This window comes from Paramisgurnus dabryanus, chromosome 8 (genome assembly GCF_030506205.2).
Source record: "Paramisgurnus dabryanus chromosome 8, PD_genome_1.1, whole genome shotgun sequence".
In the NCBI taxonomy this organism is placed as follows: Eukaryota; Metazoa; Chordata; class Actinopteri; order Cypriniformes; family Cobitidae; genus Paramisgurnus; species Paramisgurnus dabryanus.
In genome coordinates this window covers 23360015-23373508 of record NC_133344.1, presented here as the reverse complement: position 1 = coordinate 23373508, position 13494 = coordinate 23360015, and the positions used below count along the sequence as shown (strand labels likewise).

Below are 13494 nucleotides of genomic sequence, written 5' to 3'. Positions count from 1 at the left end.
GAAGCAAAGCACAACATACACCTTAACGTGAGCTTCATCTGTGCTACTTGTGCATCTGTGAAACCAAAGCACAATGTACGCATCAACGCGAGCTTCATCTACGCCACTTGCGCATCCGTGAAAGCTAAGCACAACATACACCTCAACGTGAGCCTTATCTGTGCTACTTGCGCATCTGTGAAACCAAAGCACAATGTACGCATCAACGCGAGCTTCATCCGCGCCACCTGCGCATTCGTGAAAACAAAGCACAATGTATTAATCAACGCGAGCTTTATTTGCGCTACTTGGGCATTCGTCAAAGCAAAGCACAATGTACGCATTAAAAAATTACAAAATATTTTCATACAAAATAATCTTTACATAATATACTAATCATTTTTGGCATAAAGAAAAATAGATAATTTTGACAAATGCAATGTATTTTAGAGTTGTTTCTAAAAATATACATGTGCGACTTACGACAAACAAACAAATAAGCAACTGAGTTTAGACATTGAAAGCCCAGGACACAAACCCTTGAGTGACTCAATGCTGTACCTTCCGCTTTGTTTCAACAATTGTGTGTTTAGTCTCACTGGTCTAGGCTCTGATAGCACAAAGACTAATATTAGATCAGTGATGAGTGTCAAAAAACCCATCCCTGTGGACTTTCAGCATTTTAGTCTTGTTTTCCAGAGTATACAAACTTTATACTTCTGAAGCCCCATTGCAATACTCAATAAATACTCGCAACAAAAAACATTATGCTACCTGCTAAACCTATTACAATTTAATCAAGTCTACAAAGCCATACAGTAGAAACCTTTATCAGTAATGCATTTTTGCATATTTCTTCTTTTTGCTGTCAACTGTGACCCTATCCGTGATATCCAGGCTAAAGTCTAATAATGTAATTAGGAGATTATGAGATATTAAAGATATCAAGGTTATATTTTCACAAGACTTTTTAATTTACATTATGTAAGATGATTTCATGTAGCAAATGAGAAAAATGACATAAGATTAAGGTTTTCTCAGACCCCAATGGTGACAAAGTGATTTATTAAAAGGGAAAACAATGTAATTGTCCAGCTGTGTGCCGCTGTGAATTGAGGTTCACCCTCAGACTAGCTCCAGGGTTAAAACAGGGCTGTGTGTGAACCGAGTTTGTATATATGTATTCTGCTCATTTGATGAAAAGCTGGCCTCAAAACAGCTTAGTGGCTTTCTTCTTGTGTGAGCAGGTCTCAATGTCTGGAGGGGACGGATCATTGGCTGGGTGACACGTCCATGAAATCCTGTTAGTCCACTGCAGGGTGAAACTCAGGCCTGGAGAGAGATACTCTATTGAGGATGACAGGATACCTAATGCACATCACCCTTTCATCTTATGTTTCTGAGCTACCACCTTAATTGAACTGTAATTTGAACAAGGACTCATTTAATGATCACATGAAATCAATATTTTTGTTTTTTGTTGTGTTGAGTTGTGTGGCTTTTAGCCTATGTCTGTCATCTACGAGACTATCTATATCCTAGCATACTGCATAAACAGTTGTCCGGATATCAAACTTGCAGTGTTTCTCAGTGTTTCACGTGTGGGCATACTGTGGAAAAAAAATGAGAATGTCCTCATCCACTAAATCATGAAGACCATCTGTCTGTAACCAGCAATAACAACCAAATAATGTTTTTTCTTGTTGCCTTCGGTTGACCCTAGCGTTGTAGTATGTCAGTGTTGTATCATTTTCTTGACTGTCCTTGGTCTCAGTTTTTACCTTCAAAACCCAGTCAAGATCACAACAGCAGGAATTACACAAAATTGCTGGTCCATTGTCTGATTTATGTGTTAAAGTGCGCCTATTTCATTGCTAAAAAAACATTGTTATTTTGTGTATTTGGTATAACACAATGTGTTTGCGTGGTTTATGGTTTAAAACGGACATTATTTTCCACATACTGTAAATTTTTGTAGCTCCAGATATACTGCTTTCCTCAAATGCTCTGATTTTGTACAAAGCTCATCGATCTGAAAAGCTCTGTGTCTCTGATTGGCCAGCTAATCTGTACATTGTGATTGGCCTGAATACCTCTGACGTCAGCCAGAAATGTGACGCTCCTTACCATGTTTGAAAGATTTGCTCACAATGCAATGCTAACTCCTGTTACAGGTTGTGAGTCCGAAGCGGGAGGAATTATGATAATGTCGTTCTTGTCTACAATCCATGTGTTTGTTGTTGTCCAAGAAGAGATTCACGTTGGAAACGATAACCCGCGTCTTTGTTTACTTTGGGGTATGTTAAGTTTGCATCTGGTTAACATGTACTATTACACACTAACACACCAAAGGAAATGTAAAAACGTCAATCGGACGATAGTTGCCTTTAAGAAAAACTGCAACAAGATGCATGCATGTGCATAAATATGAATCTATTAACATTCCCCAAAATATACAAGAAATTTGGCAAACAATCTCTTTAAGATCTTTATACTAACATGAACACTACACTCTCGTGTATGGACACACCAAAGTTTACCTGGTTAGAATGGGCCAGTTACCCACCGAAAACACTATCCTCTACTGACAACCACTGAAAAGCATCAAGTACATCACTAAACTTTCTGGATTTTACAAGAATAAGCTTAGTAATGTATGTGAGTAAGTTCCATTGAGATAAACCGAAATGGTAATGGATAGCCATTTCCATACATTATAAACCTTCTTGGTACACACAAACACACATACTTGCGGTCCCGCCCAGCGCATAACCCTCTACTCAACAAATCAGGTTAAGGATGTGAAATATTTATACGGCACACCTGCTGATGCCTCATATTTCATTTGGTTGCGTGGCGCGTGGGCTCATTCCTCCTCGATTTGGCAGAAGCGTCTGGCGTGGGGATACAGGGAGAGAAGAGATTATCACCAAGACAGAGAGCCTCTTCCCCTGATAACCGAGCAACTCCACAGAGGGCCTAACTCATTATTTCCTCTTTAAACAAATCGAGAGAGTGTGAAAGTAAGACAGAAAAGCTTGAGAATAAGGTAAAAGGAAAAATTAAAAGAGGGACAAAATTAAGAGATTGAGCACTTTAGGGTTTGTTATAAGGCCTGTCATCAATTATTAATTGTTAATCAGATTGAATCGTTTTATCATATTCTGATGAACAAATCATAATTGATCACATTTATAGTATCAGTATTTCATGAAAAGTCCCCAGTTCAATATAACCTTGAAATTGTTTATATTGAATGAGTAAGGTCATGTTGAAAACTGAAAGGACTGTAATCAAACTTTGATGCTCCAAATCCCAAAATTAGATCAGGAGACTTTAACCTGGATTTCACAGACAGGGTCATATATATTCAAAGTCATGTATTCTTGTGGCCAGTAGGTAAAGCATTAAATAGACATTAGAAAAAGTGGTGCTAGTAGTCATTATAGACGGTTTCAGCAGTAACAACATAAACAAACAGCTTTCGTGAAACACACATAACTTCCAGAAAAGTTAAACTTCCACAAAGAATCAAAAATAGAGTGCTTTTAGAGTAGTTTATTTCTGATAACAAACAAAATAAATAAGAAGATTACTTTAGTAGGGCCCTATAAAATCAGTTTTAATTGATGCAAATTCAGTTTTGTCCGTTTTAATTTTTGGCAATAATTTTTTTGACCCTTTACTGTTATTTTAGTCATAAAAAGAGTGTGCCTTTAATGTTAATGATTATACAATAGGAATTGCCTTAAATTGATTAAGGTAACACTTTTTCACATTCCCTGTTTGCGGTAGGGCTGCTCGATCATGGGGAATACGGGATAACTCTATTTGCTGCAGAGTTCAGTTTAGCCACAAGCCAGACCACTAAATAAACAGAGACCAAAAGTTAAGTTCCGTCCAGACCCGTAGACGCAAAAATGTTCATGCGTCCGATGAAACCGCAGAGTAGGCAAATGCCTTGGGCCTCAGGCTTAGAGGCGGTGCCTCCATAACTCCATGTGCAGTTGTCCACCAATCACTATTGACAGTAATAGACAAAGTTATAAAGTGAGTTTGTCCTCATGGGATGCCTCAAGGACCAACAGGCAGATGACATCAAAGTACCGTGGGAGCGATTGATAAGCAGACTCCTTCGTATGATTTCTCGAATCGGTCACGGTGTCATCTGCCTGTCTGTTTTTGCGACATCGCATGAAGTCGAACAAGCCTATATATGAGGAACAACATTCAAATCTCTGTGACTTGTTTGACTGACTTTAAGTAATGCTGAGAGCGGCTATCATGTCCTTTGTTTTTGGCTCAGCAAAACTGGCATCCAAAGACAGTGCAGCGCATGATGCAGGTATATTGAAAAGATTTTAATGTATTGTAAAAAATTAACTTTGTTCTGTGTATCAGCGTCATTTTAAGATATAAAAATAGTTCAAAAACAAAAGCGCTGTTGATGCATTGCCTCTGTCCATACACTTTGAATGCATGTGCATGGCAGCATCATGTGGGAGCTTACTCAAAAAAGTCAAGTCAAAAAAGTGTATATTCAAACAAAGTTAAAGAGCAAACAAAACTGGAGTTATAAAAGTACCTCTTTTAAATTCTGTCAAAGTCCTCTACTCTTCATTTTAGTTTTCAAATCGTAAAAGTTTTTTATGCATATTTATTGAAAAATCCTTTGATTTAATGATTCTGCTTAGTAGTTTATCTGTAACTTCCATTAGCAAATGATTTGTATATGGATATTTAAGGTAATGCCATAGATAATATGAATATCCATAGCCTATAATAAATACTGTTTACTGGTTCGGTAGGTGGGAAAATCTTGTTCATACCCAGCTAAAATAAAAAAAAAACAATAAAAGATACTGATGCTCATTTACTGAAAAAATGTCCAGGAGGTGTTCATATGTAGTTTTTTTGTTTGCAATGTAGTGTTGTCTTAATAATTTTATTGTATGGAGAAAGCAAAACTGTTATCCTGTTATCCCCAAAACTACGTGGGTTTAAAAAAAATTCTGCAGCAACAACAACATTGAATTTTATCTTCCTTGAAATGTTAAAACTTGGTGGTTTGCATAATTTCTAATACATTTTAATAAGCTGTCTTTTACTCCATTTGTTAACTTGTAAAAAAAAGATAAGTAATGGAAAAAAACATGTTTTATAACTGTAGTGTTTAATTGATTTCTTACAGTGCAGAAAAAACATTATCACATTATTCTGAAAATTAAAGGGGCCAAGGGGTGCGAAGGGCCTCTAAAATAAATAATGCCTAGGGCCTTCAAATATCTAGAACCGGCCCTGTACTTCTAACTAGTCAAAAAAATTAAATGACTTATTAATTCAAGTTGTTTAAATTTTAACATTTAAGAGTGAAAAATATTTTTTACAGTGTGTGAATGGCTCCTTTTAACTTACTGCTCACTATAAGTTCCTTTAAGATTGGAGCTGAATGTCTATAAAAAGCAAGTGTTGTTTTGTTGTGTAATTACTTCTACCAAATTAACATATTAAAATTATGAAACCAAACACATCATAAAATACTTTATCAAAACCCAAGGTGGAACCCTCCTTCTGCAACACCAGCAGGGGATCTTGATAATGCGAAGATCAAACATTTTCCACTTCAGCTTCTAAGGTTTGACTTTTGCTCTTGTAAAAGTCGTCTCCCCCTCTTCTGTCTGACCGAAAGGTCTCCGTACCCACACACCTTACACAAACAAAGAAGGAAAGAGCATCCACGTTACGGTCACGCGCCTCCGCTAATGACTGGTTGAGCGATGAGATGCGCAATCAGAAAAGAGAGTCTTGTTCCAGAACACACAGACAGATGTTTTCTCTAATGCTGTTAGATAATCTCTTAACCTTCTGAAAAACAAGATCATTACTGCTATTCGACAAACTGGATCTCAGCCATTGGCCCTGACATGCTTTTAGCCTCAGATGGGTTGGCCATTATGCAAATGAATGATTCTCACACGAGCACCCACACATTTTAAAGAAACCCCATCTGTTCACGTATGTTCACATGCAGCCACGACGCCTTGCAAAACATCTTTTTTTAGTGGGAAAATGAACTCAAAGTGATGTAGACTGAATTGCGACCGATGAAGCGTGTCTTGTCGGAAGGCTTTATCACAGCTGCGGATGGTTGGCACAAGGGCAGGAAAGGGATAACGTATGCCGAGTGGAGCATGTAGGGCTTTAAAGGTTAGCTGTGAGATTTGAGATTAGATTTGCATGATGGGTAATCAGGGAATGGGCACGGAATGATGTCTTTAGGCTTTAGTGATGTTCAAAACAGTTTTCGAAATAGACAAACGGCATTCTAACTGAGCTCAACAAAGTAGCAGGGGTCTTACAAAAACATCCTAAAAGTCCTACTTTTAATGTGACACAGTATAACTACAAACTGAAATACTTAAATAGAAAACACTCACCTAAAGGATTATTAGCAACACCATACTAATACTGTGTTTGACCCCCTTTTGCCTTCAGAACTGCCTTAATTCTACGTGGCATTGATTCAACAAGGTGCAACAATGAATCGAGCTTTGTGACATGGTGCATTATCCTGCTGGAATAGGTACATGGTGGTCATACAGGGATGGACATGGTCAGAAACAATGCTAAGGTAGCCTGTGGCATTTAAACGATGCCCAATTGGCACTAAGGGGCCTAAATTGTGCCAAGAAAACATCCCCCACACCATTACACCACCACCAGCAGCCTGCAAAGTGGTAAGAAGGCATGATGGTTCCATGTTCTCATTCTGTTTACGCCAAATTCTGACTCTACCATCTGAACAGAACTCGACATTCATCAGATCAGAACATTTTTCCAGTCTTCAACTGTCCAGTTTTGGTGAGCTTGTGCAAATTGTAGCTTCTTTTTTCTATTTGTAGTGGAGAGTGGTACCCAGTGGGGTCTTCTGCTGTTGTAGCCCATCCACCTCAAGGTTGTGCGTGTTGTGGCTTCACAAATGCTTTGCTGCATACCTCGATTGTAACAAATGGTTATTTTAGTCAAAGTTGCTCTTCTATCAGCTTGAATCAGTCGGCCCATTCTCCTCTGACCTCTAGCATCAACACAAAGGCATTTTCGCCCACAGGACTGTCGCATACTGGATATTTTTTCCATTTCACACCATTCTTTGTAAACCCTAGAAATGGTTGTGCGTGAAAATCCCAGTAACTGAGCAGATTGTGAAATAATCAGACCGGCCCGTCTGGCACCAACAACCATGCCACGCTCAAAATTGCTTAAATCACCTTTCTTTCCCATTCTGACATTCAGTTTGGAGTTCAGGAGATTGTTTTGACCAGGACCACACCCCTTAATGCATTGAAGCAACTGCCATTTTATTGGTTGATTAAATAATTGCATTAATGAAAAATTTAACAGGTGTTCCTAATAATCCTTTAGGTGAGTGTATATGTTAAAATATGGATAAAACAGAAAAATACTTCCATGCTATCTGACTAGTCATTTTGGGACAACTATTCCAGTCTGGATCCATTACCTCAGATTACCCAACACCAGTGGAAGATGACGCCACCCCATGGAAGGACCTTACAGTATATGATGCCCACAAAGAGATGACCTAACATCAGTGAAAGATGACACTGGCCCATTGGAGGACTTCATACGATGCCATTTTGAACTCCAAATTGATTCAAATTTTTCTTTGTAGTTTTCGGTTTTCTAAAATTTTTGATTTGTCTGTTTGTATCTGTTTGTAGTGTAAACTGTGAAAACCACTATACAAATAAAGTTGAACTGAATTGAATAAACTATGCTTAGTCTTGATCACACACACTGAATTTGGGTTACATTTGCAATTACATGAGCCGATCATTTCTACCGAACATTCAAAAGCAAACTGGATCTAACAAGAAATGGCTTTTAAGATTGATGATGTTACAGAATTAGTCTCACACTCAAAAATCTTACAGAGATAATGAGGTCCAAGTTCAATCATTAAGCCGACTGATTTCCAAATCCTATCACGGAAAAATAAATGACCATCTTTACCTACACTGTTAGATGTCGCTGTAGATTTAGCAGTACATTACTGTAAAAATCCACAGTACCATACTGTATGTGTACATTACAGTACAGTACTGCAGTTCATAATGCATTCTGGGTAAATTTGTTTGAGCGGGAAAATTTTACAGTATCTTTTGGTCTTGATGTAACCTTGCTGTAGCCATTGCTGTAATGTGCCAGGTGTACTTGCAATAATCAGAGAAAGTGCGCCAACGTCAAATCACACAGAGGGAGAGAGAGCACAACTCCTGGCTGCAGCTGAAGGAGGACGATTGATTTCTGGCAGTTCGGTAAGTTAAAAATATTTCTGTTTCATGAAAACGTAATTTTTAGTTTAAGAATGTTGTCAATAGTTTGTCACAATATTGTTTTAAACGTGCAATGAGAGAGAAAAACGGTCGCCAACAAAGTTTCAATCTCCCCCAGAAAGTAAGCTTACACACAGATGTCTACCGCTGCTTTAACTCGCTTTACACCTTTATTAATGAATATAGGGTTGTTTTAACTAAATTATGAGGGTTTTGGTGAGTTTATATTGTGTTGAAAGTGTGGTGACAATGAAACTATTTTTAACGAAATGGACAAAGACAACCCGCCAGCGCGGTCTTGCGGTCCCAGCATAACGGTCGTTTATCTCGGCGTTTCATCCGTTCAGTTAGCGTCAGAGAAAAGTATTAAGTTCGACTGTTTGGCAAGGCTGACTCGTGGTTGTAAACAGTCAGGACTTGTCACACCGTACACAGCATAGTACCGAACTACTCCACAGAAGTGAAAACAAGAAACCTCATATTTAACTGGATACATGCATCGAACTCATCGCAGCTTTAACTTCGACCAAATATAATTCAGACCTGGGCTCATCTTAATATCAGATGAACGAAAGGGATTGCCGCGCTTATTGTTGTTGTTATTATATTACGGTATATCCGCAAAAGCAGAGAATATCTTCTCTTAAGCGTTTTACACGCCCAGTAAGTTGTCCAATACATTTTTATGGCATATTGTTTCCACCACTTCAGATGCATTACACGCTGTATATATAAGTTTCCAAAACACATCAAATCAATGCACGAAAAGAGAATGGGCTCCGCATTTACATACCTTTGTCTTCTCGTCTCTGTCATCTGATCCTTCATCTCTGGATGTAAAATAGTCCATAATAACATCGTGTAGGAAACTGGCATCACCAGGATTGCTCAGATTTAGGCGATCATGTTTATCTTTAAAGTGAGCAGCCAGCTAGCTATTAACTTAGTTAAAAAACTTTGCGTGAAATAGCGTGTTACACCGCAGCCGGTCCGGGTTAAACATTAGGGGCAGTCTTTTTACCTTGTCACTATAAATCGCTATTTTCTGCACTAAACGAGACATTTTCAGAGATTTTCTGTAGACAAGATGTTATAGAATAATAATAAAAAAAGACTTATTTAGATATTTATATGTAATATATAATATAACAACTAATATATATATATATATATATATATATATATATATATATATATATATATATATATATATTTGTTTTACAACTGACTAAACACTTACAGAAAGGTTTTATTTGTTAGCATAGCATGATAATTAATACATTTTTAAATCAATGACTTTGTCTCTGCACAATGAACATTATCAAATATTATTAATGTTGTAAAATATATTGTTCATTGTTAGTTCATATTAGCTAAGGCATTACCAAATGTTAAGGAATAAACTATTGTAGTAAAGTGTTACTAAATTTTCTTTTACCATTTCCTTCACAATGTCTACTTATTTCTATGGCTAACAGATTTTGTAACATTTGTATTTTTTACAGTCTTACCATTGCTTGTAAGCTGGATTGGGTAAGATGGATCATCTTTAAAGGCACAGGCAAGTACATGATGTACAGTTACAAGTCATGTATTTTTTTGACTGCAATATTAAATGCTTTCACGTCACATGTAAAAGTACACAGGAATGTGGCTAATCACTTTTTATTTGTAGTTTACATGAGTGTCATTGCACTTTTCAGGAGTTAAGGCAGATGTGGAGGCACAACGGGTGACACCAGACACACACCAAGCACATTGTTCGGTAAGTTTGCACTTTACCACTACAGCTTCTTTAAATACCCATGTATACACTCATTCACAATTCCCACACACAACACTGTAACACGACCATACACAACATGTACACAATTGTCTTAGTTTGCCATGTAGAAATATACAAACAGAAATATTCAGACTTTGGTTTTTAAGAAATTTAATTTAATAATTGTATTTATTTAACAGAGGTGTCCCTGGACTTTATTGACAAAAGATTTTGTTTTCAGAATAAAAAGTTGTGTCCAAATCAGTAACAATTGTACTTTCTGTTCAGGACATTCAATCATGACATGATCCATGTGGATGCTGTCCATTGAGGAAAGAGTTTGTTCCGAGGTAAGTGAATCTTCTGTATTTTAATGTAATTAGGTGTGGAACAGTAGAATAAGAGCAAAAGGTTTCAGAATAGGAGTAAATTCAAGGCTGAGTTTAGTTTTTTAAGAATCTTTTTCTATCTTATATTTGTTGACTTAATGTTTATGATATTTCTAACAGGTTTCTGGATAGAATTAATTCCAAAGATGGGAAAAAGTGCACATCCAGACAAGGAGCAAGCAAAAAGACAAAGAACTTGGTGCAGAGAAAAGCTGTGGCCATTAACCCCTGTGAACAGCTTCATGCAGTCCCTGATTGAGTTCGAATGGACGACTTCAAAGTAAAGGCCACTGTGGTCTGTCTGCCACAGTTTAATTTTTAATTTATTTTTAGTGTTCAATGAAATTCAAGTAGAATATTTAAAACTATGGGCCAGTGTTCTTTTTACCACAGTGAAATGTTACCTTTTAGTCGATGATGGACTTTAACTTCTATTTGCCAGAGTTAAATATGTTACAGCAGGGGTCTCCAAACTTGTTTATACTTGTTGATTTTATTTTATTTAACTTGTTTATATGTTTATTATTGTTTAAAATCTTGTTTTAAATGTTTTGTTTCAATTAAATATATTAAATATATTAAATATGTTTTGTTTTTTTTTAAATAAAATTTTGATACATACATTGCTTGGATTGCCTTTTAATTCATTATGTTTTAATGTAGCATTTTTACCATATTAATAACTATAGATTTAAACCTAAATATCTAGCTATTATATATAATATTATTGTATTAACTGTAATAAGTAATAAATAGTATTTATGGGTCAATATAGACATTACAGTAAATTACTGTAAAAATAGACTACTGTAATAAAATATTGTAAAATTACAGTACAGTACTGCTTTGTAACTATACAGTACTAGTTTGTGTACTGTAAAATGGTATTACAGTACAGTACTGTAAAACCAAAATACAGTAACTTACTGGCAACCGTGCTGCCAGTACCGTACTGTAAAAATACAGGGAAATCGTTAACAGTGTACTTTTAGGTTCACTAGGCATATCTAAATCTATTTATCTTTCAGTTCACAGTCTCTTCTTTGTTCTTGAAGCTCATTTCTGTTTATTTTCCTTCAAATTTCCTTAATTTTTCTGCTACTTCAGGCTGTGCATTTCTCCAAGGATCATTAAAGATCCCATGAAAATTACTTGAACAGAACGTCTGGAAGTTTTGTTAATATTTATGGTTTATTTAGACTATAAATTTTAAAGGCTGGTAACTTACACATTTTTTTCAAGTCTTAGGAGTACATTTGCTGTATACAACATGTATTCACAGTAATCCCAGTAAATTGATGTAAAACACCACAGGGATTTTTCTAGTAAATACATAAATACTGTATGCTTTTCAAACATCAGCACGAAAACACCAGCAAATTCAGTGATGTCAGCCATAAGAAATTACCTTTAAATGAGGCGCTATTTACTTTATTTGCACAAATAAGAAGTACATCTGCCCAATTTGAATATATTTGTGATTTATATATTGAGTGAGGCATAAGGCGATGATCACACAAAACACTTTTCCGCTCTTAAAAACATGAAACTGACACGATAAAAAACACGTTACGAACTGCAGTACTGAAAAATGGAAAGAAACTGGAAAGAAAAGAAGAGTTTTTGCACAACAGTGAAACATGGGATGAAGTAAATAGGCATTTAATATGGTAGGAAAACTTATATTCCAGGAAAACTTGCACTGTACACAACATATTGTTTTCATAATGCATTGATTCATATATTAACCATCTGGAGTCATTTGGATTACTGTAATGATAAAAGTTTTTGCTCTTTTTATCTTGGCCATGTTGGCTTCTATTTATAAAAACTGCGTGATGGCATTTTAATACATAATTATTTATTTGTGTTTCACTGAAGAGTCATTTACATCTGGGATGGCATAAGGGTGAGTAAATTATGAGAGAACTTTCATATTTGGGTTAACTATTCCTTCGGGTTTCTTGATTTAAAGCAGCACCCCTGTTATCGTGAGTAAGAGATTATAAAACAGTACAGCAGTTTTCTGAGGACAGAAAGCATGAGGAGAGCTCAGATGCTTTCTGTAACAGAACAAACCAACACTCAACTTTGCTTTTAAAGCCCTGCTAAATAATTTCACCTCATTAGTGTGGAAGTGAATTTGAAGACATTTGTTGTCAAGCACCACAGGCACAGAGATCATGTTGGTAAGTGGATGAGGAAAATATGCAAATTGGATTTGCAGGCACAAGCAGATGAGCATGTCCTCAAAGCAGTAGAGAAAAATTTGGTTAGATACTTGTGGCATTTGTACCTCAATTAAACCAAATAGGAAGAAACTTTCAAGAAAATGTAGTTTTACTTTGATAAAATACTTCAGAGAGTTAAAATCGCACATAACATGTGAATCCTGCATTCATTGGGTTTAGTGTCTTATTGTCACTTCAAAATCTAACTGTACACTGTCTAAAAATTGTCTAAATATGTACAAAAAGTTACTTCAAAAGGTACACTTTGGTACCAAATGAATGCATGGTACATATTAAGACCTATTTAAGGGGTACTGGCCAAGTTACAGATGGGGTATATTTTGAGCATTTCTTCCTGACCGTGTAAAGCATGGTAGGTAAATGTCCAACATAAAAGCTATTTCATATGGTACTGTATGCAGCGATCTCATGAACAATCTCAAAATGCATTGGAAGAAGGTCAAAAATATCCTCCAAAATGATGAGAATCATACCCTGCGTTCAAATAAACCTACATCGCTACTGCACTATCCGAAAAACAGTACACTAAATATGTACAGGGTTTCCCGCAGAAAATGTGTTAGTTAAGGTGGTAGGGTTGTGCAGGTGGGCGGGCCGGGGGCGTGGCAATCAAAGGGCGTACGCATCATGATGAAAATATTTTATTTAAAACACTCAAATAAAACTCAATTTTGAAGAAACTATGACAGAAAATGAACACATACTAGATTAGTAATTAATTAAATGTTTTATCAACAGGTTAGTTATCCTCCAGA

General features: G+C 36.3%; 1 protein-coding gene and 1 long non-coding RNA gene across 3 annotated transcripts in view; one reads left to right on the top strand and one right to left on the bottom strand.

Annotated features, from left to right (window-relative positions):
• Positions 1-13494, bottom strand: part of dph1 (diphthamide biosynthesis 1) — a 100746-nt gene that overhangs the window by 57030 nt on the left and 30222 nt on the right. The window lies entirely within an intron of this gene.
• On the top strand, positions 10034-10902 carry LOC141282479 (uncharacterized). Its single transcript, XR_012337162.1, has 3 exons — positions 10034-10098; positions 10387-10448; positions 10608-10902. It is a non-coding gene; the product is annotated as an uncharacterized lncRNA (long non-coding RNA).